Genomic DNA, 25997 nt, shown 5'->3' with positions numbered 1-25997 from the left:
CTACACAGGTCAATTCCCTATTGGTTAATGCCCCTGTCAATCGGAAGAGGAGTGCGTTTTGCTAACAGGGTTGGTTGAGAGCTGAAGATAAATCCATGTACGTGGCGTTCTGGGATCAGGGTCCTTTTACAAGGGATGTGACGTCAGCTGTTACAGGGGTTTGCATTATGTTGGCATCCAAGATATTAGGTGGGATTGACAGTGGAATGTGTTTCCAACCCCCCTCCTTCGTTGTCAATATTAATTAGGTGTTTGGAGACAGTTTTACGAATCAACAGGAGTCAGGCAGTTTGCAAACATTTCGAGCTTTCAGAGCAAAAGTCACTGGACAGATCTCGGTGCTGGAATGGAATAATCAGCATTCACTGGCAGCTCCTTCCAGGGCTCACGATGATAAACGCAACACAGGTTTGTGGACTAAGAAAACGAAAGGAGGTGTACGGTTTTCAATCCGAGCTCTGAGTTCATCCAGCCTCACATTTTATTATCTCTGAGTTGAACCTGTTCATCACTGTAGTTGATTCTCAGTGCGTGTGGCCGATGGACCACCGTGAAGCACCTCCTGCAGGTGGCGAGCGGCATGTCTGTGTGACATAGACGGGCCGGGGCCCGTAACGTAGGCAAACGAAATTTTAATACTATCAGCAGAATTTGTTACTGTTGATTTTCTCCGATGGTATAGATTCAAGATAAGTTTTAGTTTCTCGATTATACATGTATAAAACATTAAAATGTTTTTAAATCAATGTGTTCAGTTGTCGTTTTAATGTTTTTCCCATTTGATCGGTGGTTGCCAAGGCGCTGGTTGGTCACACCTCTTCATCTCCTTCTGCTACGCATTTCTCTTCCAATTGCATTTTGTTTACTATTCTCATCACTGCATCCTTTGATCTGGTCTTCGGCCTTCCTGACCTCCTTCCAGTTCCATTTTTGTCACTTGGGCCACCCCATGCCCTCCCTACAACAGACCACCATACTATTTTAACTCTTCCTTGGCTACTTCAATGGTAACACAATTTTACTCATTCCAAATGTCCTGGTTCGCGATTTTACAGCATGGAAAGAGGCTGTTCGGTACAGAGTGTCACCTCTAGTTTTCAAACATCGATCTATCCTTGGGCCATTTTCCAGCGTTTAGTTTGTAGCCCTGAATGCTTATAGTGCGTCGTATTCCTCTAACGCTATAGTATTACTTAAGTGTTTAAAGTTTCTTGCCTCTACCACCGTATTAGGCAGTGAGTTCCAAATACCCACAACACTCTGAGTTTTCTTTTTTAATCCCCTCTAAACTTCCTGCCCTTAACTTTCAAACTGAGTCACAAAAACAAAAGTTGCTGGGAAAGCTCAGCAGGTATGGTAGCATCTGTGAAGGGCAAAAAAACGAGTTAACATTGCGGGTCCAGTCACCCTTCTTCCGGACTTTAAAAACTGAGCTCCTGATTATTGACCTCTCTATTAAAGAGAAAGATTTCTCCCAATCTGTTAAGTCTGTGCCCCTCAGAAGTTTGTATACTGCAATCAGATCTCCACTCAGCCTTCTCTGCTCTGAAGAAAACAATCTCAGTTCACCTCGTTTCTTCAGAGCCAAATCGCTGCAGCCCAGGCAATGTCCTAAAGAATCTCCTTGAAATCCTCTTCAGTGCAATCACATTCCTTTCTATAGGATGGTGTCTAGAACGGCACACAGAATTCCAGCTGTCACCTAACCAATGCTACGTATAGTTCGATCATAATGACCTGGTTCCTATACTCAATGTCTTGACTAATAAAAGCAATTAACTAGCGTCTTCTTAATCCACTTTATCTACCTGCCCTGCTGCCTTCAAGGATCTATGGACATTCTGTACTTCCTATGGTCCTACCATTCACCATGTACTCCCTTGCTTTTAGTCCTCCAAAAGACATCACTTCCCTTTTCAAGATTAAATTCCATTTGCCCATTCCCTTGAGAAAATAGTGGTGAACTTGTTTTATGAACCGCTGCAGTCCACATGCTGTAGATTGGCCCAAAATGCCCTGAGGGAGAGAATTCCATGATTTTGACCCAGTGACAATGAAGGAATGGCAATATGTTTCCAAGCCAGGATGGTGGGTAGTTTGGAGGGGAACTTGTAGGTGGTGTTCCCATGTATCTGTTACCCTTGTCCTTCTAGCTGAAAGTGGTTGTAGGTTTGGAAGATGCTGTCTAAGGAATTGTGGTGAACTTCTGCAGTGCTTCCAGTCCAGCCCATCTATTTTGCCCTGTAGGATAATGCTTTCCTCCTAGCTGTTTTATAGATCACCAATTTTTGTGTCATCTGTGAATTTGCTGATCATACCCCCTACATTCATGTCTTGATCATTAATGCATGTAACAAATATTAAGGGACCCAGCACAAACCTGTGTAGTACACACTGGACACAGTCTTCCAGTCATAAAAACACGTATGACCATTTGCTTCTCCTTCTTGCCACTGAACCAGTTTTGGATCCAAATTGCCAAATTATTCTGGATTCCATGGGCTCTTAGCTTCTTAACCAGTCTGTTATCCCAAACCTTGTTAATGCTCCATTGAAGTCATGTTAACAATTCAACTACACTACCCTTATCGACACACATCATCTCCTTGAAAAATTCAGTCATATCTGTTAGGTAGGATGTCATCGTTACAGAGCTATGCCGAGTAGCTTTGATTAATCGTCCAAGTGAAGATGAATTCTATCCATCAGAATTTTTTCAGGTAGTTTTCTGCTTTATCATTGCCAACCTTTTTGAATAATCGTCCCAAATTAACTGTCCTCCAGCCCATTGACACCCCACCTGTTGCCAGAGAGAATATGAAAATTAAAGTCAGAGTATGTGCAATCTCCTCCCTTGCCTCACAAGGTAGGTTTGGATACATCTCATCTGACCATTGAGATTTATTCACTTTCAACCCAACTAAAACCATTAAAAAGAACTTCCTCTTTCATTCAATCTGATCTTGGCCTTGTGCACCCTCCACACATCCCACTTCAGAATCTATATAATGATCAATACATCATTTTAATGTTGATTAAGTTCCCAAATTATGCAACAAAGGTGGCATCAGCTATCTGTACATTCATCATTTCAGTTTCAGCCAAGCGTATCCAACATATCAAAATCCATTGCCCATGTTTCCAACTCCTCCAACTTCAGCTGATCTGTTGCTAAATTTCAATTTGCCACCATTGTCTCCAGGTGTGTTACGCTAGTCATTTGCATCAGATCTTCACCTACAATCCTTACACTTTTCCTGCAATCCTTTTCCACTTGGATGACATGAGCATCATGGTTGGTCAGAATTTATCACCTGCCCCTAGTTGCCTGTGAGAAGGCAGTGGTGAACTTAGTTCTTGAACCGCTGCAGTCCACGTGCTGTAGGTTTATCCAAAATGCTCTGAGGAAGGGAATTCCAAGATTTTAATGCAGTGATGGTGAAGGAATGGCAATATATTTCCAACTCAGGATGGTGAGTGGTTTGAAAGGGAACTTGCAGGTGGTGGTGTTCCCATGTATCTGTTACCCTTGTCCTTTTAGATGGAAGTGATTGTTGGTTTAGAAGATTCTGCCAAAGAACCTTTGGTGAATTTCTGCAGTGCAGTTTGTTAGATAGTACACATTGCTGTTACTGAGCATTGGTGGTGGAGGGATTGGCGTTTGTAGGTGTGATGCCAGTCAAATGGGCTGTTTTGTCCTGGGTGGTGTCAAGCTTCTTGAGTATTGTTTGAGCTGCATTCATCCAGACAAATTGGGAGTATTCCATCACACTCCTGACTTGTGCCTTCTTGATGATAGACATGATTTGGAAAGTCAGCAGGTGAATTACTTGCCACAGTATGCCCAGCCTCTGACCTGCTGTTGTAGGCACAATGTTTATGTGGGGAGTCCAGGTGAGTTCCTGGTCAAAGGTAACCCTAATTATGTTGATAGTGGAGGATTCACTGATATTAATGCCATTGAATATCAAGGGATGGTGGTAAGATTGTCTGTTACTGAAGATGGTCATTGCCTGGCATTTGTGTGGCACAAATATTATTTGCTAGTTGTCAGCCCAAGCCTGGATACTGTTCAGATCTTGTTGCATTGTTGGACTGCTTCAGTATCTGAGGAGTTGCGAATGGTGCTGCACATTGTGCAGTCATCCGTGAACACCCCTACTTCAGACCATTTGATGGAAGGAAGATCATTGATGAAGCAGCTGAAGATGGTTGGACATAGGCCATTTCCCTGAGGAACTCCTGTGGAGATGCCCTAAAGCTGAGATAACTGAACTTCAACATGTTCCTATGGCCCAGGTATGATTCCAACCAGTGGGGAATTTGCCCCTAATACCCATTGACTTCAGTGTTGCTGGGGCTCCTTGATGCTACACTCAGTCAAATACAGCCTTGATGTCAAAATGTCACTCTCACTCACCTCTGCAATGCAACAGTTTTGTCTATTTTTTAAATAAGGCTGCAATGAGGTCAGAAGCTGAGTGGCACATGTGGAACCCAAACTGGGCATCACTTAACAGGTTATAGCTGAGCACGTGCTTGAAAACAGTATTGACGACACCTTCCATGAATTCACTAATGATGGGGAGTAGAATAATAGGGTGGTAACTGTCCAGGTTGGATTTGCCCTGATTTTTGTGTATAGGACATAGTCGGGCAATTCTCCACATTGTCAGATCAATGCAAGTGTTGTAACCATACTGGAAGAGCTCTTAGTAGTGACACTGAAATTCCTAGAGTACATTTTGCACCCTTGCCACCCTCAGCACTTTTGCATCATTAGACTATGGGAGAAAATCAAAGCATCTAGAGGAAACCCACACAGGCACAGAGAGAGTGTGCAAACTCCACACAGACAGTCACCTGAGGGTGGAGTTGAACCCAGGTCTCTAGCACTGGGAGGCAGCAGTGCTAACCACTGACCCACCGTGCCACCGTATAGAACCTGTCAGGCAAGGATTGCAGGTTTCCTTCCCTGAAGGGCATTAGTGAGTTAGATGGGTTTTTCCAACAATCGATAGTGTTTTCATGGTCATTAGTTGATACTTAATTCCAGTTTTTTTCCACTGAATTCAAATTCCATCTCTACCATGGCATGACTTGAAACCAAGTGCCCAGAATATTTACTGAGTTTCTGTATTAATAGTCAGGGCATAATAACCAGGCCATCACCTCCTCTAGGTGAAATTGTCACTGCCTCTGTTTTATCTTTGGTCTACTGATTGTCATACCCTGATCTTCTACTGCTTTTTTCCTAGTTGTCCAGATACTTAATCCCATTTGCGTCATATTCACCACTTTGCTCAGCGTGATCTGCAAACAGCTTTTATCATGGCTCTCCTGTTTTACATGCTTAGTTAGTACATTACTGGCAATCAGGAAAAGGGAAAGGAGCTCAGTGTTATTACTTAGTGCAATACAATTTGGTTTAGAACTTGTAAACTCAGTCTCCCCAACACATCTTATACTTGGATAATAAAATGTGAGGCTGGATGAACACAGCAGGCCAAGCAGCATCTCAGGAGCACAAAAGCTGACGTTTTGGGCCTAGACCCTTCATCTGATGAAGGGTCTAGGCCCGAAACGTCAGCTTTTGTGCTCCTGAGATGCTGCTTGGCCTGCTGTGTTCATCCAGCCTCACATTTTATTATCTTGGAATCTCCAGCATCTGCAGTTCCCATTATCTCTGATACATCTTATACTTGTCTGACTCTCATATATGTCCTGTAAGAGTAATAGATACTTCTCTGGATGTCCATAAATTTTGGTACGTCTCTGAATTTCCTCTTTTGGCACCTGGTAAAAACTGTTTCTGGATCAATCAATAGTCTTTATGGTACATTTACCTTCCTGATAAATCTTTACTACTTGTCTCAAAACATAAATGGTATCAGTGGTGATTCTTCTTGCTATGAATCTGAACTGACTTTTATGGATTTCCACTGTTTCTCTCAGTCTCTCGTCTATGACTGTTTCCTGTATCTGGAACGTATGTAGATGCACCATAGAAAGTATCCTATTTGGATGCATCATTGCATGGTTTGGCAACTGCTCTTTCCAAGACCTCAAGAAACTACAGAGACTCATTAACACAGCCCAGTCCATCATGCAAACCAGCCTTCCATCTATTGACTCTCAATGCGTTGGGAAAGCAACCAACATAATCAAAGACCCCTCCCATTTCGGTTATACTCTCTTCCACCCTCTTTTGTCAGGCAGCAGATATAAAAGTTTGAATACAGTATGAACAGATTCAGGAACAGCTTCTTCCACCGCTGCTTTCAAAATTTTGAATGGACTGCTCAAATATTAACACTGATCTCTCTCTCTCACTCTGCACGTCCTCTGCAGCTGTAACACTGTATTCTGCACTGTGTACTAATACCCTGATTCACTTTGTATGATAAAATCTGCCTGTATAGCATGGAAAACAGCACTTTTTGCTGTGTCTTGGTACATATGACAGCAATTGAAAAAACTCAAACAATCTTGAATATTCGTAGCAAAACATTTTGTTTCCATACCCTGGGATTTCCCCCCATCACACGATTGAATAGCTTGCTCTGAACACATACCCTACATTATTTAAGCTGGTCCACAGTCCTGGTACAAAAACAAAAGTTGCTGGAAGTTCAGCAGGTCTGGCAGCATCTGTGAAGAAAAGAATCAGTTATATTTCGGGTCAGGTGACCTTTGTTCCCGATTTACAGCAGCCTCAGTCTTTCCGTTTTTATTTTCCATAGTTTTGGTATCTCATCGGTCCCATTCTGTTTTTGTTTTTGATTCCTTTCAGGGCTAGTACTAACTTCTTCCAGATTAATGCTGGTTGCCTGTCTTTGATTTGCAAGTATTAATTTGTTCTCTGGTTTTCTTCATTCAAAAGCCAATCAACTTCACTTTTTTTCAATTTAATTTTTTAAACTAAGATTACAGCACTCTATTGATCTAATGTATGAATGTATGCATATTTCTTGCATGTGTTGTTACTCTAACTGTAGAAGCTGTCATTTGATATCAAAACTTTTGTATGTTTCTTTTCATGGTCAGAAAACTTTATTAGTTTCTTTGTACTACTTTCGACTTTCATGTCTGGTTTTGTAGTAGAAATGTTTATATTGTGAGCATTACTTTTGTTTCTAACCTAAATGAGCAATTATATTTACAAATGTACATATTTTTAACAAGCAATAGCAAAAGAAAAATATTTGTAATCGGCAAGTTTTTTCATTCAGTAATAGGCAAAAGCAGGTGGGGTATGATTGGTCTGTCATCTGCAGGACTTTTACTCCATCCAAGTGATCGAAAAATAGAAAGTTTGAGAATCACTGCCTTAGGGCAGAGAAACCTAATGGGAAATTTGACAAAGGTTTTTAAAATCACAACCATTTTAGAAAGATTAAATAAAGTGAACATTTTTCTAGCAGCCAATGTTTAATAATTGGTGGGTATAAATTTAGTGTGATTGGTGTAATATCCAAAAGTAACGTGAAAAATCATCTATGCAGCATACGTTTAGGATTTGAAATGCATTGCCTGATTCGCAGCAGATACGGATCCAATAATAGCATTTGAAAAGCAATTGGATAATTACTTTGAGCAGAAAGAACTGCAGCAATGTGGCTCAGACTGCATGAGTGCAATTAATTGGATTGCCTTCAAAAAAGACTTAAAAAGCTTTTCCTCTGCCTGTGTTGCTCTACTGATGATTCCACAATTGGATTGGATTGTCTGAAGTGACTTTCAATACTTCCAGACTGATAAGAAAATAAACAGCTAAGCATCCCTCTGCTAATTGCTATGCGAGTGACACTGTTGAAAAGTGTGTATGTGGGAAGATCAGTTGTGAGACTGTATATTTTTAAACTACATGCTAGTATTTATGCAGAAATAATCATCTGTCAAAATTAATGAAGTATTGCTGATGAAAGTTGAACTGTAATGGAACAGGAAGAAATAGTTCATGAACAGAAAGAATGTGAATGGTGAAAAGTGACAAATGAATGAAGAAGGATGATTTATTTGCTTTGATTTAATTTTTGCCACATGTATTTTGTCACAAAATAGGGTGAAAAGTATTGTGTAGTGTCGCCACTCTCTGGCACCATCTTAACATAGAAAAATAAACAAAAACAGAGAATGTAAAGGCAAAAAAGAAAGAAGTGTTTAACTTTACAGTCTTTCTTGTTAAGTGCTGTGCCATGGGCCATGGGCCTGGTGACTAGGCACGAGTCTCCTTCCCTGCAAGGCCAATGCTGTAATGAAAGTTGCCACTCTTCAGCACCATCGCCCTCGTCCCCAGACACTGTCAGGTACCACACTGGACCAAACTCAACTCCGCCACTGCCATGAATCCGCTTCAGGCCTACCTTGCCGATGCAGTTGCTGCCAATGCTGCTGGGTCTAGTACTGAGCCCAAATCCACTTCTGCCACCATTTCCATGGATTTGCACTGGACATAGACACGGTTGAGAGCCCAGATTCACCTGCGCTGCAGCAGCCATGAGTAAGCAGTAGGAGTGCCTCGATGCAAAAGTCACCAGGAAACCAAACTTGCCATGATAAGTGCTGCTGTAATGAGTCCATGCTGAGCTCACTCACTGCTGCCAATGCTCTTGCCACAACTGAGTTCTTAAACAAGGGGCAAGTAAAATAAAAGAACAACAAGCGGACACAATACTTGAGCCTTGCGCTCAGAAGCACTGCACCACTGCCATCTTACCACAAGTGTAAAACTAGACGAATGTATGAAGTCTGATGAACAATATGATTTGATAATGTAATTATCATGGGCTAATTATAACATTACTAAGTATTGTAACATCAGATTTTTGGAAGAACGTTTTTTGGAATTCTGATTAGGACCATTGCAAGAGAAGTGGAACTGGAAATAAAACAAGAAAAATGGAATATTAGGTCTTTTTATTCATTTACAGGACGTGGGAGTCACTGGCCAGGCCTGCATTCATTGCCCATCCTTTATTGCTCATCCATTATTGCCCAGACGGCAGGTGAGAGTCAACCACATTGCTATGGGTCTGGAGTCACATGTAAGCCAGACCAGGTAAGCATGTCAGTTTCCTTCCCTAAAAGACACTGGCGAACCAGATGGATGTTTCCTTACAATCGAAAATTGTTTCAAGGTCATCATTAGACTTTTAATTCCAGATTTTTTTAATTAAATTCAAATTCCACTATCTGCTGTGGCAGGATTGAAACCCAGGTCCCCAGAACATAGCCTGGGTCTCCAGAATTACTAGTCTAGTAATAATACCATTAGACCATCACCTCCCCAAATGATTACCATTTCAAATAGGGAAAGTGGGTAATAAAAACATGATAGCATGCAGGAAATGGAACAAGAACAATGAAAGACATTGACCATTGGACTGTCAATAGATCCAGAAGGTTTTGTGAACTTTTCCCTGTCAGATATCCATACTTTTTGATCAAATACCACCTCTCAAGGATTTCTGAATATCAAATTATTTGATTAATCATTTTATTGGGATGTCAGTCAGAGTTTTAATACTTTAATAGCAATCTTATATCACTGCCATTAAGTTTTAAAATTTTAATTCTCTAAATTTTTTCCTGTTTCTCTAGTTCCCATATTCTTTTTTGCTTTTGTGGCTTTAACTTTATTTGTTTCCATCTGATTTATTGTGTTATTGCTCATGAACAGTGTGATTCCTGACAGTAGTTGGGCTTAACTCACAGTGGAGTACCAAAGTGTATGGAAGAGTATTGCATTTAGGAAGAGTTATAATTGTTAATCTTTTAAATGATTATTCTGGGACTGGAGTGTCATAAGTTAGACCTGTAAGCGCAGCCACTTTGTATGTTTTTTTTGTGACTGCTAGCTTTGTGGTTTATGCCATTGTTATTAACTTACCATTTCCTGACTTTAAAAACTGAATTTAGATTCTTAAAATGCCACAGTTATCTCAAACTCACAATCTATATGTGATTACTCCCGATTCTTGGGGTCTAATCGAATAATCTAAGCTCTCCATCATTATGTGTTTTATGGTTGCATATTCTGTATGTGCCTCTGAATGCAGCTCCAACTAAAATCCTTAATTAGTACCTCATCCACTAGTCTAAAATCCACCACTAATATGCTCTGATTGTGTTACTCCTATTTAGAGGAGGTTCAGCAAATCACCACGTCTTCTTCAGCAAAAGTTCAATCTTGCCCATACATCATATATTATGTTACCTTTATTATTATCAATATGTCAGTATCTTAGAATTCCCTCCTTAATCCTATTCTGGGTGTACATCCTCAGGACTACAGCAATTCAAAAGAAGACTACCTACCATGTCAGGGCAACAAGGGATGTGGAATAAATGCACTTTTGTCAATGTTATCCAGGTGACAATTATTTTTAAACTGTCAGCAACTGAATAATTTTTCTCTGGGGCACCAGCTCACCTGAAAGTGGACTTTGTCAATCTGGATCCAAGCCAGTCAGTGAAATAGAAAATCAGATACCTTCCATTGCAGTTACAGTTTATTGACTATTCGGTCTTAAAGCTTCTTTCACTCCAGTATTGCAGGTGCTCCCACATGTGCTCAGACCATTAAGAACCATCACCTGTTCCTTCTTAACCTTAAAAAAAACTTAAAAACATGATTAACCAAACATTGACAGATTCATTGCTTTTCCTTTAAATTTAAGATCGAGATATTCCTCCAGAATTATGAAAGAAATAAAACATTTCTTTTTCAATATCACACATTATACCACAACCAATCATACACAGATCCCATATGCCCCATTCCTAAAAAAGAATGTTCCCACAAGTGGAAAATAATTACAAAGCAATTAAGGAAAAAATGTTATAAGTATTCTTACAACATATTATTTTGTGTTCTCTAGAAATGAGTGTTTTCATTATAACACAATACATCCCTCTTTGGGACTTACTATAATTTCTTGCAGCAAACATTTCTCTTTGTGAAATTGTCTAATTTGAGCCAACCTATTTTATTTTGCAAATCTCATTTATTTCTAAGATTTTGTTAGTATTAGCTAAATGAAACTCTTTTCTCTATGACACCCTTTGTCAAATAAATATTGTCCCAAAGCTACGTAGTGTTCCATGGGCAATTGTTTACTCAGATTACCCGGAATGTAAGAATTCCTTTAAAATATTAGACAAGTACACCACAATTTTTGAAACTTCTATTAGTGCCAGTGTTTCTGTAGTCAAGGTGCTTTTAACTATGTTTTTTCTTGGTTTCCCAAGCCAATGGACAAGATTTATTATTCTATTTCAGCAAGAATATGCTAAATCCTGCCCTAGAATAGATGTTCCTTCCGGAAGCCAGGCTTGTGAAACATAAGCAAAAAAGGCTAACCATGTCTTCTAGATGTTGTCAGGGTGAAAACTTAAGTGTACATTTCTTGTGTTTAATTTCTTTTGTGTTTTATTTGATCTCAAAACTTTTCAGCTGCAGCATGTTTTAATGTGGTATGCAGTTCTGATATGTTACAACGAGCAGGATCAGTTAGCTTATTCGGTTGGATAACAGGTTTGCGATGCATAATGATGCCAACAGTGTGGATTTGTTTCCGATACTTGCTGAGGTCACCATAAGTCCCCACTTATTGACCTTGCACCTTGCCTGAAGCATAGTGACCCTCAGGTTAAACTCACCACCAGTTGAATCTCTCTAATGAGACAGCAGCTTCACCTTTATCTGTATGACCAGCATTGAGTCTAGTCTGAGTGCACAATCAGTTCAATTTACCAATCAAATCCATTAAATGGTCTGTTACTACCTTAGATACAAGTTGGCCTTTCTATGAGGATCTGTCGGGATGTGTTTGCCTTGTTCTGTCACTCCTGATTTCTTCTGCTAAGTGGCTAATCCTAACAAAAAAACTGTGAAGCTTGACGACCAATCTTGAACTTTTTATTGACTTTCCATAAGTAACAAATTTTGCAATAACGTGCCAAAGACAATCATTGATTTGTATCATAAAAATGCCAGCCAGTTTCTCTTTGTGATACAATTTGGATATTACCAGAGTTGTTTATGCTGACTATAACCTATTTTGGGCAAGCCAGACCTAATTTTGAAATTCCACACTTTCATTGTATCATTCAACCCAAATTAACATTTGTTTCATTTCCATTGTTTCTCCTTGACACCAGTTGCTACTTTGGACTTCCCCATGAAGCCTTTTTCTGGGCAAAATGTACTTTTTACACTGATTGACCTACATTCCCAGGAGCAGTTGCCAAAAGAGTTGGGAGATCCTCAAAACCACTTTTTCAGAAGTTGGGTATTCAAAATAACATCTTGATCACTGAGGTGAAGTGATAGGAGGTTATAATATAATGAGAGACCTAGATAGAGTTAATGGTAGTTATCTTTCCCTTAGGATGGGGAATTTCAAGAGCGGAGGAGCACATTTTAAGGTGAGAGGAGGGAGATTTAAAAAAGAAATGGAGGCAATTTTTTTTTACAGAGTGTGGCTTGCATGTGGAATGAACTTCCTGAGGAAGCGGTGGATACGTGTACAATTATAACATTTAAATAACAATTGGATAGATACCTGATTAGAAAAGGTATGGAGGAATATGGACCAGGAACAGGCAGGTGGTACTAGCTAAGTTTGGGATTGTATTCGGCATGGAGTGGTTGGACCAAAGGGTCTGTTTCCATGCTGTATGACTCTATGACTAGTCTGACTCTGACCTTTCATGTTCTGGGAGAACATTTTACCATGCATTTCAATTGAAAGGCAAGAATAGTTGTCCTCTATCTGTTGTGTACACCAAATTCTTCACAGCTCTCCAACTAGTTTTGTGTGGCAACTTTTATAAAGTTATCTTCTAACTTATTTGTAGTCACAATGTCTTCTTGATCATAAGAGGTTTTTCCATGATATTCCTGGCCTGTTCCATATATTTGTTCTTGTCAAACTACATTCTCTACTAATATTCTTAACTAGAACACAACTACTAGGTCACCGTCACAATGATCTGAACTTCTTTCCCAAGTTCACAATCTTTTCCCAGTGCCATATTCTCTACCAGGCCTGTGTTCAGAAGTTGTAGTATATTTTCTGGCCTTCACATCTTTGCTTCGTTTGGCCAATGCATGGATCTTACCTCTTGTCCCTTATGTTGTACATGTAGTCAATATCTGTACTTGCCAGTAAGTTTCCTTGCTCCACTGTAATGATGGCATTTCTCTCTTCACTGCCCGCCTCTGGCCCTGCTTCTAGCATATATATTACTTTGCTTCTTGTCTTCTAGGGCAATGGCCTCATCCTACATCACTGTGTCACTATGCCGCTATTTGGTTATACTTTCATCTATCATAATTTGGCCCTCAAACATCCAACATTTGTGTCAGGCGCCTGAGCACTTTCTATAACTTGATCAGATTCTGTAGGTGTGCAGTCACTGCCATTAAGGAATACACCCAACAATTTTGTTGCCATATTATAAAATTAATGCTTTTCCATCACTACTCATGACCTTACTTGAACCATCCCATTCTCTTTTGACCTTCCCTTTTGCAATGCACCATGTTCCCTGGATTAAATTTTACTTCTGATGGCCTTATACGATGTTATAAGGATCGCCGAACTTTTGGTGATACCTTAGCCTTAATGAATGGCCTTGTTGTTGCAAGAAGGGCATCCAGACATTCATAAAAAGTGAAGTTAACTGCAGTCCCTTTCCAGGTTGGGGGATGATCCCTCATTAGCTTCCAAAAAGTATCTGATGTGAATTTTAGCCCTCAACTATTTTGCAGTGATTTGTTTATATAGTCTGCCCATACCAGGGTAGATGTTAATCTGCAACTTTGTTGTTCCGTTAGGATTTTATGAAATATTCCATCAATTACCATGTGATTTCTTTCAAACAATCCAGTATAGAGGGGGCTCTGCTGCTGTGTTCATTATCACAATATTCATTTTTTCACACGTCACTAATCTTTGGCATATTCCCCCACCAGCCCCAATTAGCAGTAGGGAAATTGGCCAGTGCCTCCACTCTAATCTGTGTCCATGTTAGCATTGCCTTGTACTGTCTGACTTTTGTCTCTTCACTAAATATTAAGATTAAATCTAGTTTCCATCTGCAAACTGCATGATGAAAATCTTTTATTCTTTTATATCTATACCTTAAAGTTCTTTTCCACAACTTCATTAATGGGAGACTTCTTTTTATCTGTTATGATATCTACCTATATTGTTTTTTCCACCTGTTGCATTTATCACTGATATTTTCCATAAGTTCAGTGTACTTATCATCACTTTTTCCTGCATTCTTCAGTGTGATTTTTAATCTGTAGGAGATGCATAGGCAAACTGCTGAAGGAAGTCTAAAAAGAATTACTCTTTTCATTTGAAGGTACTATCTTCTGATGCCATTAGCACCTGCTTAATATTTTGATTAGTCCAGACTTTATAAATTGTCATCCTTTAATTTTCCAAAAACAGTTGCTTTGTGTTTCATGTTCAGTTTTATTTGAGCCTTTTATATGCATAGATTGTTGTCCAATAGTGAGGATATTTCACTTGTCATTACATTTGTACTGATAAAACATTCTATTCCAATTATTTTGCAGGAAATCATCATTGTTTTTAATGATGTCAGCATATTGTAATCCCCAAACCTGAAGCAGATAGACCTCTCAAATTCATTAACCCCAATCCAGTCCTTATTGTGTATAGAATATAGATAACATTTCAACCAATCTATATCACACACTGTGGACATGCACCCACTATCCAACACAGCACATTTTAATGAGTCTGGAACTAAAACATTCATTGCTGGGCAGAACTATCTTTTTGCTAGTACAATTCCCTCTGCCTCATGACTATCACCACCTTTTCCTTCTGAATCTTCTGTGTTATGCATAAGTTTGAAAACCTTGTTACTCCATTTTGGTACAACTCAAAGCACAATGGCATTTTGATTTGATCCTTCTCATCTGTTAAAATTGATAAAGTTATCTCCATCCTTACTCATGTTTGTTGTGATTCTCCTTTCATATTGTCACTCTAGACCACTAACATGTTCTCACGTTGCCAGCACCATTGAATTCTCCATTCTTTGCATTACTGCTCAATGTATCGTTTGGACCATGAAAGCCGTTGAGAATGAATGCTTTCCTGGGAATTTTTTAAGGCTTCTTGAGTAGAATTTATGCAATCTTGCATACAGTCTACCAAATTTCATTATATATTCTTCTAAAGAATATCCATCCCACTTTCTAAATTTTTCATGCCTCAAGTGCATTTAATAGATCATCTTTTGTTTAAAATTTGTCTGTAAATTTTAATAGATCATCCACACCTTCCTCTGTGTTCAAATTTTGAGCCTGTAGCTGTGATCATTATTTATAGTACACAAAACATCTGTGATAAATAGTATCATGGCAGTTTACATTTGGTTTCAGCCATTCTTTGCAAAGTCAACTCATATTACAACCTTCTGTCTATAAAGATCTCTTATCTTCATGTTTAGGCAACCATTCTCTGTCAACTAATGACTTTTAGGGAAGAAAACTACCACGAAAAACTAGAGTTGATCAGAGTCAGAAGGAAACTTTGACTTGATTGGAGATGCCAAAAAGGAATATCGTTGTGGTTGTTGGTCATCTCTGCAGCAGTTCTTCGAGTTAGATATTTGCTAATCAACCTGTTCAGAGCTGTTTCTATACTCCTCTGGAGTAGGCGGGACTTGAACATAGGTCCCCTGGCTCAGAGGTAGAGTACTGCCACTGTGCCACAAGAGCCCTTTCCTCAGGATAATGTTCTTGGTGCAACCATCTTCAGCTGCTTCATCAACAACCTCCTCTCCATCATAAGGTCAGCAGTGGAGATGTTGACCAATGATGGCACAATGTTCAGGACCAGTTGCAACTCCTTAGATAATAAAGCAATTTCTATTCAAATGTAGCAAGACCTGGACAATATCCAAGTTTTGGCTGAAAAGTAGAAAGTGATATTCATGCCACACAAATGCCAAGCAATGACTATCTCCAACAAGAGAGAATTGAAAGAGTGTCCCTGGATATTCAATGGCATTGTCATTTACTGAGTCAAAATCCTGGGGGTTAGCATTGACCAGAAACTGAATTAGCTACAAAAGCAGCTCAGAGGCTATGAATCTTGCAGTGAGTAATTCATCTGCTGATGTGCCAAAACCTGTCCACTATCTACAAGATATAAGCCAGGTGTATAATGGAATACTCTCCACTTAATTGAGTGTAGCTCCAACACTGAGAAGCTTGATAGCATCCAGGACAAATCAGCCTATTTGATAGGCATCATATTCACAAACATCCACTTACTCCACCACTGACATTCCAAGGCAGCTGTACTGACTAAAAGATGCACTGCAGAAATTCACCTCAAATGACACTTTCTAGACCCATGACCACTTCCATCTAGAAGAACAAGGGCAATAGGTATATGGGAGTGCCACAACATGCAAGCCACTAAGCCAGTCATAATCTTGACTTGAATATAGATTATCACTTCTTCAGTATTGTTGGGACAAACTCCTGGAATTCCCCCTGAAATGACATTGTGGATCTATCTACAGCATGTAGACAGCAGTGATTCAAGAGGGCAGCTCACCACCACCTTCACAATGGCAACTAAGGACAGGCAATAAATGCTGGCCAGCCAGTGGCACAATGCCACTTTGGACCTAAGCTGGTCAGTCATTGAGACAGAAATCCAAGACACCTTCCTTTTTGAATAGTGTTTATTTACTACTCAATCTTGCAGCGGTTTTCACCCCCAGACTTACAGGAATTCCCTGTGCATATGTTTAGACAATCAGTGGCAACCACCTGTTCCTTTACATTAAATAAAGACGTTAACAAACTTAATAATGTAGTTAAACAGGCATCAACAGTCTGAAATATGGGAGATAAATATGTCTATGAAGCAATCCTAAATCAAAAAACTTTCCCTGCAATGGAACAACAATGGAGGAAGATAACAATGAAGATGTTAAGCACATCACTGTTACGTTGAACTCCAAATTTCAAGTGAACAAAATTCTGATTAAAACACAGAAGTGAAAAAAAATGGCATAATGACAGACAAAGGGCTATTCAATAGTGTTCATAGCCTCACAGAAAGATTTAAATATTGACCACACTGTGCTTCCTAACCATGAAACAAAGCTTCATTTGCTATCAACATTTGGCTATCATTGGATATGCAATGCAACAGAGGCAGATATGTCTGATGAAATGTGTGTTATCTTTAAGGGAATCCAAGCTGGACCAAACAGGCGTATCATCTTTTCACTGCAGGTAACTAATTTTATAAGTAGCTTTGGTAGCGTTCCATTTAATGAGGTGACAGTTTGCACCTATTGGTGTGTTAAACATTGCCTGCTGTGGATCAGGAGCCCAATCTGGCATGACAGTGTTGTGAGATTGGGTAGAGTGCTTGTGGATTAGAAAGCAGGATGTTAGAATTTGATATTCGTAAAAGGATAAGAGGGAAGAGTGAGAGGTCCCTTTAAAAGATATTGCACTTTTTATTGGCTTGGAGATTTTAAAAAAAAGTCTGCAGGCAGCAGCTTGTGGGTTTACAGGTACACAGCGGGCTCCTGAATTGAAACATTTTTTATTAAATGGCTATGTGGTTAGCCATCCAGGCAGCAGATTTGTTTTGTTATTAAGGCATCCAGTTTGAATATCTGCCAATTACCTTAAAACTAGGCACTTAGAGACAAAAAAAATTAAATTTAAATCTGATGGTTTTAACAGCACAGGACCAATCCTATTGTAAGAAATTGACGTCATCAAGAGTATAAAAAAGGACATTCACAAAATCAACAGAGTGAACTGCCATCTGAAGAGATCAGCACTCTCAACTCTTAAGAGAAGGCATCATCTAAATAAAGGTATCGCTGCACTCTTAGCTAATATTCCTGACTCATGATTTCAAAGGACAAGGTATTCCTGACCAAAAATCAGCAGAAAGCGCACAGCAGGCTGCAATTTCAAGGGACTGAGTTAATTTTTTTCAATATTTTGGTTTAAATAAGTGGAACTTATATTTATTAGAACAGCATACCATTAGAATCTTGTTTTATTCAGGAATAGGTAGTAGTTAGAAGGCGTTTATTCAATTTGGTAATGGTTTGGTTAACTTGTTCGCTGTTAGAGTTAGATAAATACATTATTATTCGTTATTTGTAAAGTGGGTGCCAGGGATTGATTTTATTTAACCACCCCTTTATAACGAATTAGGGGCTCATTCCCCGACTTGTCAAAATTTTTCTTAGCAGATTATAAGGCGAGGTGTGCCTCTCTGGGTGTTTCAGTTTTAGTTATTGGGGTGGGGAGAGGTGATTGACCTCTGCTTTATAACTACAGTCTCTAGGCATTTGCGACAAATCAAGGCAGTAGCTTTCTTTTAATTGTGAAAAGCTGTTTTTCAAAGCTTGAATCGCAAAAGATGAGAGAACATTTTAACCTTTAATTTATTTTTAATTCATTTCAATATTTCAAAAACAAAAAGCTATAATTTATAACAGCTTTTTATTGTACTCATTCTTGGAATGTGGACTGTGCTGGCCCAGAATTTATTGCCCATCCCTAAGTGCACTTCAGGGTGAGCTGCCTTCTTGAGCTGTGGCAGTCCATTTGGTATAAGTGACCTATGCTTCCTGTCAGGGATAGAGTTCATGATTTTGACCCAGTGACAGTGGAGGAACAGGGACATATTTCCAAGTCAGAATGGTGGGTTGTTTAGAAAGAAACTTACAGGTGATGGTGTTCCCATGTGTCTGTTGCCTTTATCTTTTTAGATGGACGTAGTTCAGTGTTGCTGTCCAAGGAGCCTTGATGAATCACTGCTGTGCATCCTGAAGATGGCACAAACTGCTGCGACTGAATGGTGGTGGTGGAGGGTCTGAATGTTTGTGGGTGTGGTGCCAATCAAGTGGGCTGTTTTGTCTTAGATGGTGTCAGGATTCTCAAGTTCTTTTACAGCTGCTCCCATTCCAGGCAGTGGGAAATATTTCATCACATTCCTGACTTATCCTTTGTAGATGGTGAACTGCTGTGGAGAGTCAGGACAGGGGCAACTCGCTGCAGGATTCCAAGCTTCTGATTTGCTGTTGTCACCAGTATATTTATATAGCAAGTCCTATTCAGTTTTTGTTCAATGCTAAGCCCCAGGATGTTGCAATAGTTACTTGTTTTAATAAATAAATAAAGTTGGTTTCAGGGAACTTAGTAAATGTTATTTCTTAATCTGAATTTCCGCAAAATGTAGCCTAGTAAATGTTTACTATATTGCTCAAATAGCGCCTGTGTCCAATTGTGTTGTAGTTTAGCTGTCTGTTTTATATTTTAGAAGCCAGGAGAAAACCAGGCAGGTGACAAGTCTGAACCTGATACAAGGATTTTAATGTGGAATTTTCTTTGGCGCTCCAGCTAATGAGATTTCAACTAGTAGTGGCAATCAGTCTTGTAAGATGGTACCAGATCATAATTAAGAATTTTGCCTTTATTTTTATGGGGAATGAATGAGTTTAAAGTGGCCTCAAACTCAAGAACTATACCAGAGTAATTGAGTTTTCAAAGTTGATGGCACGTTGTCAGTTTTAAAAATATAGCATAATGGAAGCACAGGCTGATACAATTTAGTCAAGCGGTGATGACATACCAGTTTTGCTGCTATTTCCATAATGACAATGTGTATGAAGTTTGTTAATTATAACAAAATATCCCAGGAAGCTTCATGGGAATATTTCTGAAGTAAGCTTTAGCATCAAGATCCATTAGAGTAGCTGACAATGCCTTGTCTGAAATCAGATTTGAAGATTGAGCTGAAAGAGGAATGGGAGGTGGAGAAGTGAAAAAGTCAAAGAACTTAATTTCTCCACTTTGAATAGTGTCCTCAGATCCCTTGCATGCACCCAATAACTGGTTTAGATTCTCATCCAAAACAAATCAGTTGAAGGACAGACAAAGAATTTACCAGCTTTTGCCATTAACAGTCACAGAAAAGACAGTGTCTGTATCTCTCCACAGATGCTGCCAAGACTGTTGAGATTTTCCATTTTTTTTTAATTTCAGTGTCTTGTACTTCAGTGGAAGACCTGATAAAATATTCCTCAAGTTTAACAATGACTAAGATGCTCTTTCCAATAGGTGCCATTTTTAAGTTGTACAATTGTCATCTTATGCAGTTCAGATGAACTGTGAGAGCACAAGACGCGATTTAAGGGAGAACAAGAGGATTCTTCAAGTATCCTGAACAATATTTTTCATTCAACCAATTCCACTAAAAACAGGTTACTTACTATATTAAGACAACAAAGTGTGTAGCTGGATGAACACAGCAGGCCAAGCAGCATCTCAGGAGCACAAAAGCTGATGTTACGGGCCTAGACCCTTCATCAGAGAAGGGGATGGGGAGAGGGTTCTGAAATAAATAGGGAGAGAGGGGGAGGTGGACCGAAGATGGATAGAGGAGAAGATAGGTGGAGAGGACAGTATAGGTGGGGAGGTGGGGAGGGGATCGGTCAGTCCAGGGAGGACGGACAGGTCAAGGAGGCGGGATGAGGTTGGTAGGTGGGAAATGGAGGTGCGGCTTGAGGTGGGAGGAGGGGATAGGTGAGAGGAAGAACAGGTTAGGGAGGCGGGGACGAGCTGGGCTGGTTTTGTGATGCAGTGGGGGGAGGGGTCGAGCTGGGCTGGTTTTGGGATGCAGTGGGGGAGGGTGGGGGGAGATTTTGAAGCTTGTGAAGTCCACATTGATACCATTGGGCTGCAGGGTTCCCAAGCAGAATAGGAGTTGATGTTCCTGCAAACTTTGGGTGGCATCATTGTGGCACTGCAGGAGGCCCACGATGGACATGTCGTCTAAGGAATGGGAGGGGGAGTTAAAATGGTTCACGACTGGGAGGTGTAGTTGTTTATTGCGAACCAAGCAGAGGTGTTCTGCAAAGCCGTCCCCAAGCCTCCGCTTGGTTTCCCCAATGTAGATGAAGCCACACCAGGTACAGTGGATACAGTATACTATGTTGGCAGATGTGCAGGTGAACATCTGCTTAATATGGAAAGTCATCTTGGGGCCTGGGACGGGGATGAGGGAGGAGGTGTGGGGGCAAGTGTAGCACTTCCTGCGGTTGCAGGGGAAGGTGCCGGGTGTGGTGGGGTTGGAGGGGAGTGTGGAGTGAACAAGGGAGTCACGGAGAGAATGGTCTCTCTGGAAGCCAGACAAGGGTGGGTATGGAAAAATGTCTTGGGTGGTGGGGTCAGATTGTAGATGGCAGACGTGTCAGAGGATGATGCGTTGTATCCGGGAGGTTGGTGGGGTGGTATGTGAGGCCGACGGTGATTCTCTTAGGGCGGTTATTGCGGGGGCGGGGTGTGAGGGATGTGTTGCGGGAAATGCGGGAGACGTGGTCAAGGGCGTTCTTGACCACTACGGTGGGGAATTTGCGGTCCTTGGAGAACGCGGACATCTGGGATGTGCGGGAGTGGAATGCCTCATCCTGGGAGCAGATGTGGCGGAGGCGAAAGAATCGGGAATAGGGGATGGAATTTTTGGAGGGGGATGGGTGGGAGGAGGTGTGGTCTAGGTAGCTGTGGGAGTCAGTGGGCTTGAAGTGGACATCAGTTTCTAGCTGGCTGCCTGAGATGGAGACAGAGAGATCCAGGAAGGTGACGGATGTGTTGGAGATGGTCCAGGTGAACTTGAGGTTGAGGTGTAAAGTGTTGGTGAAGTGGATGAACTGTTTGAGCTCCTCTTGGGAACAAGAGGCGGCACCGATACAGTCATCAGTCATCCCACACCTTCCTGGACCTCTCTGCATACATTTCAGGTAACTAGCTAGAAACTGATATCCACTTCAAGCCCACTGACTCCCATAGCTACCTAGAATACACCTCCTCCCACCCACCCCCCTGCAAAAATTCCATCCCCCTATTCCCAATTCCTTCACCTCCGCCACATCTGCTCCCAGGATGAGGCATTCCACTCCCGCACAGCCCAGATGTCCGCGTTCTTCAAGGACCGCAACTTCCCCCCCGCAGTGGTTGAGAAAGCCCTTGACCGTGTCGCCCGCATTTCCAGCAACACATCCCTCACACCCCGCCCCCCGCAATAACCGCCCAAAGAGAATCCCCCTCGTTCTCACATTCACCCCACCAACCTCCCGGATACAACGCATCATCCTCCGACACTTCCGCCATCTACAATCCGACCCCACCACCCAAGACATTTTTCCATCCCCACCCTTGTTCTGGCTTCCAGAGAGACCTTGTTCGCTCCACACTCCCCTCCAATCCCACCACACCCGGCACCTTCCCCTGCAACTGCACGAAATGCTACACTTGCCCCCACATCTCCTCCCTCATCCCCGTCCCAGGCCCCAAGATGACTTTCCATATTAAGCAGATGTTCACCTGCACATCTGCCAATGTGGTATACTGCATCCACTGTACCTGGTGTGGCTTCGTCTACATTGGGGAAACCAAGCGGAGGCTTGGGGACCACTTTGCGGAACACCTCCGCTTGGTTCGCAATAAACAACTACACCTCCCAGTCGCGAACCATTTTAACTCCCCCTCCCATTCCTTAGACAACATGTCCATCATGGGCCTCCTGCAGTGCCACAATGATGCCACCCGAAGGTTGCAGGAACAGCAACTCCTATTCTGCTTGGGAACCCTGCAGCCCAATGGTATCAATGTGGACTTCACAAGCTTCAAAATCTCCCCCCACCCTCCCCCACTGCATCACAAAACCAGCCCAGCTCGTCCCTGCCTCCCTAACCTGCTCTTCCTCTCACCTATCCCCTCCTCCCACCTCAAGCCGCACCTCCATTTCCCACCTACCAACCTGATCCCACCTCCTTGACCTGTTCATCCTCCCCGGACTGACCTATCCCCTCCCTACCTCTACTCTCCTCTCGACCTATCTTCTCCTCTATCCGTCTTCGGTCCGCCTCCCCCTCTCTCCCTATTTATTCCAGTTCCCTCCCCCCATCCCCCTCTCTGATGAAGGGTCTAGGCCTGAAATGTCAGCTTTTGTGCTCCTGAGATGCTGCTTGGCCTGCTGTGTTCATCCAGCTCCACATTTTGTTATCTTGGATTTTCCAGCATCTGCAGTTCCCATTAACTCTTACTTACTATATTGCTGCTTCTGAAAGCTTGTGTGCAAATTTGCTGCCACATTTCATCAAGTTAGTACTGTCTCATAATATCTCAAAAGAAGATCAGCAGTAATGTAACTTGAGGTATGTAGAAGAAGCTTTTTTTTCTTTTCATTTGAATTAACTTTTTCCCAAAATGTCAAAAAAATTGACTGATTAATGTTAGGCCTGTAGATAAACTGCCTCAATTTTAAAATTCTCACCTATGTTCAGACAAGCATTCCAACTGATCTCCATGGGCATACCAACGGAGGTACAAATGGTGGTGACCAGATCTCATTTTTTGGCAGATGATTAGTCACCAAGAGTCTGTAGCTTTTCAGATAGGTTGTAATAGCACATACAAATTTACAGATAAATATAAGACATGAGTAAACAACAAATTGAAGAAGCCTAAACATAGGTGCATGTGAAGAAAGAAAACACAAGTGTGAACAAAGCCCAGTATTGTCTAATTACCTACACTTGCTAATAGCATCAACGTTTTCTCTACGCTCTGGCAATGACAGTGAAGGATTGTTTGCACTGTCTGGGGCAGTACGTAAGCAGATGTAATGCTGTAACACTTGCAGTAAGGATTAGCAAAGAGCTGACAAAGATGGTGACAGTAATGGATGGTCTGAAGCTTCACCTCCTTGAAATTTTGTCACAATGTCTATTTATGGGGATGGTAGCAGTTTGAGTAACCCTAAGGACATGCTGTTGTAATACCACATCTTATTCAACCAAACAGTTAAGTGCTGTGCTACCCATTCCTGCACAATGTGTTTCTTTCCCCTAATTTATACTGTTTTGTCCTTCACAGTTAATCTCTTATAAGGAATCATATTGAACATAAAGTAATCAAGGAAAGTTTGATGCAAATTATTATACAGCTTTATTTCACAACGAATGAGCACATAGGGAATCAGAGTTATGAACAGAATTACTTAGTTCATATGAGCATATAACTTTGCAAAGTGAAATAAAGAATACACCATGGTGTTGATATCAGTATTATCTAGGTTATAGTGTCAACCAAGAAGAACTGCAAGCAAACTTTATCAAAGACTGCTGATGTTTTAACATACCTTCTTATGATCTCCAACATTTTAGGTGTTTTTGCTCCCTATTGTTGAGATTTCTCTTAAATGCTCCATCTGTTTTAATTAGATTTACGCACTACCTTCATATTTTACCTTATAAAGCTAAAACTTATTTTAATTATTTGACCTCGGAAAAATTGGTGTCAGGCTTCCAAAGCTACTAAGCTCAAAAAACATACTGATTTTATCTTTGCCAAATCCGTGCTATTGACTGGTTACGTAATGAGCTCATCCTGTTTTCCTTTCAGCATGATCCCTCCAGCAGAGGTCACTAGATAGGCATCCGCATGAAAATTCCTGTATGACTTCTGCTTTCCTCAACCACAGTGCACTGAAGCAAATTAGAAGCACTCGCAGCGCTGAAGGATCCTGGTCAGTCCATCATACGGTATGACGGGTAATACCCTCTCAGTTATCTGACTTTAGATTGGATGGGGGGGTGGGAGTGTACATTTAACCAGGAAACCATCACAAAATGAAAGCAAACTGTTATAGATACTGCAGATCTGAAATAAAAACAAAACATGTTGGAGAAGCTCGGTAGGTCTGCCAGCAAACGTGGAGAGAGAAACAAAGATAATGTTTCATATAGGAATTTAGGTAGTGGATGTCAAAAACATTTAGATATCTGGGGAAATATTCATGTCTGATACTGCAGTAGAGTAATGACCACATTTTAAAAAGTAATTTATGGACTCTAAGGCACTTTGGGTCAGTCTTAGGTTGTGAAAAACACACTATAAATGTCTGTCATTGTTTATTTATTCAATCATAATGTCAAACTTACTTAAGGATGCATTTTTCAGTGTAAGGTATAGTAAACAAATGTAAATTTTGATTTTTTTTTTGCTTGCTAGCCACAGGATGGTTGAGATCAGTTGTAACTTTGTTACTATCACCCAGCTCAGATCAGTTGTAACAGCAAAATTAAGTATCAAAAATGGAACAAAGCATTCAGTACCACAGAAAATGAGCAAGTGCTTTTACTACTGTACCATTGAACAACCTGTGTCTGGTCAATTATTGTAGCTAATCTGAAAATTAGTAACCAATCAAAACTATGTCATTACTGAAGACCTAATATTTAACTGAATCTCAGGCATTTGGTGACTTGTCTAAAATACACTTTTTCAATTCCTTCTGATATCTGTACTGTCCTTATTGGAAGCAAGAATATCCCTGAGAAGTATCGAATAAGTATGAGTATATTTTCTATGTTTATACATTTCAGAATTTATATTTAAAGTCCCTGCTGCCTCATATTTTGCAGAGTTTCTCGGAAGAGATTTGGCAAAGTCAAGTATCAGAAAGTATAGTGTGCTCTTTGTTTCACTACGAAAAGGTAAATCACATCGATTGAACTTGGTTCTCCATGGATTCATTCAATGTGATATTAATTTACATCAAGCTTTCCTGAACATGTGTTTACTCAGTTCACATTTGAAGGGATTAAAGAAGTGCCAGCATGAAAATCAAGGGACATCTGGCCCTGATCATACAGGATGTTTTTATTTTATTCCTGGGTCATATGAATACATATGGGGCAGTGTGATAAACCTCCAGCACACTCCCTGACATGATATTTCCTGGAAGGGCCCCATTCTGTTCTCCCAGTTTCCCCATTGCATCTGTTCTGATGATCTGGCACTTTTTAAATGTCATCCTTTTACTTCACCTGAAGATTTCCAACCAGTATAGTTGACAAGGCCATCCAATGTGTAGAATCCATTT

General features: G+C 40.7%; 1 long non-coding RNA gene across 1 annotated transcript; it reads left to right on the top strand.

The window, feature by feature from the left end:
• The first annotated feature begins 122 nt into the window (after nt 1-122).
• LOC132210677 (uncharacterized) lies at nt 123-24625 on the top strand. Its single transcript, XR_009446817.1, has 3 exons — nt 123-408; nt 8934-9061; nt 24515-24625. It is a non-coding gene; the product is annotated as an uncharacterized LOC132210677 (long non-coding RNA).
• Nucleotides 24626-25997: the final 1372 nt, after the last annotated feature.

This window comes from Stegostoma tigrinum, chromosome 17, assembly GCF_030684315.1.
Source record: "Stegostoma tigrinum isolate sSteTig4 chromosome 17, sSteTig4.hap1, whole genome shotgun sequence".
Classification (NCBI taxonomy): Eukaryota; Metazoa; Chordata; class Chondrichthyes; order Orectolobiformes; family Stegostomatidae; genus Stegostoma; species Stegostoma tigrinum.
Note: the sequence above shows the minus strand (reverse complement) of the source record. Positions and strands in the feature narration are given on the sequence as shown.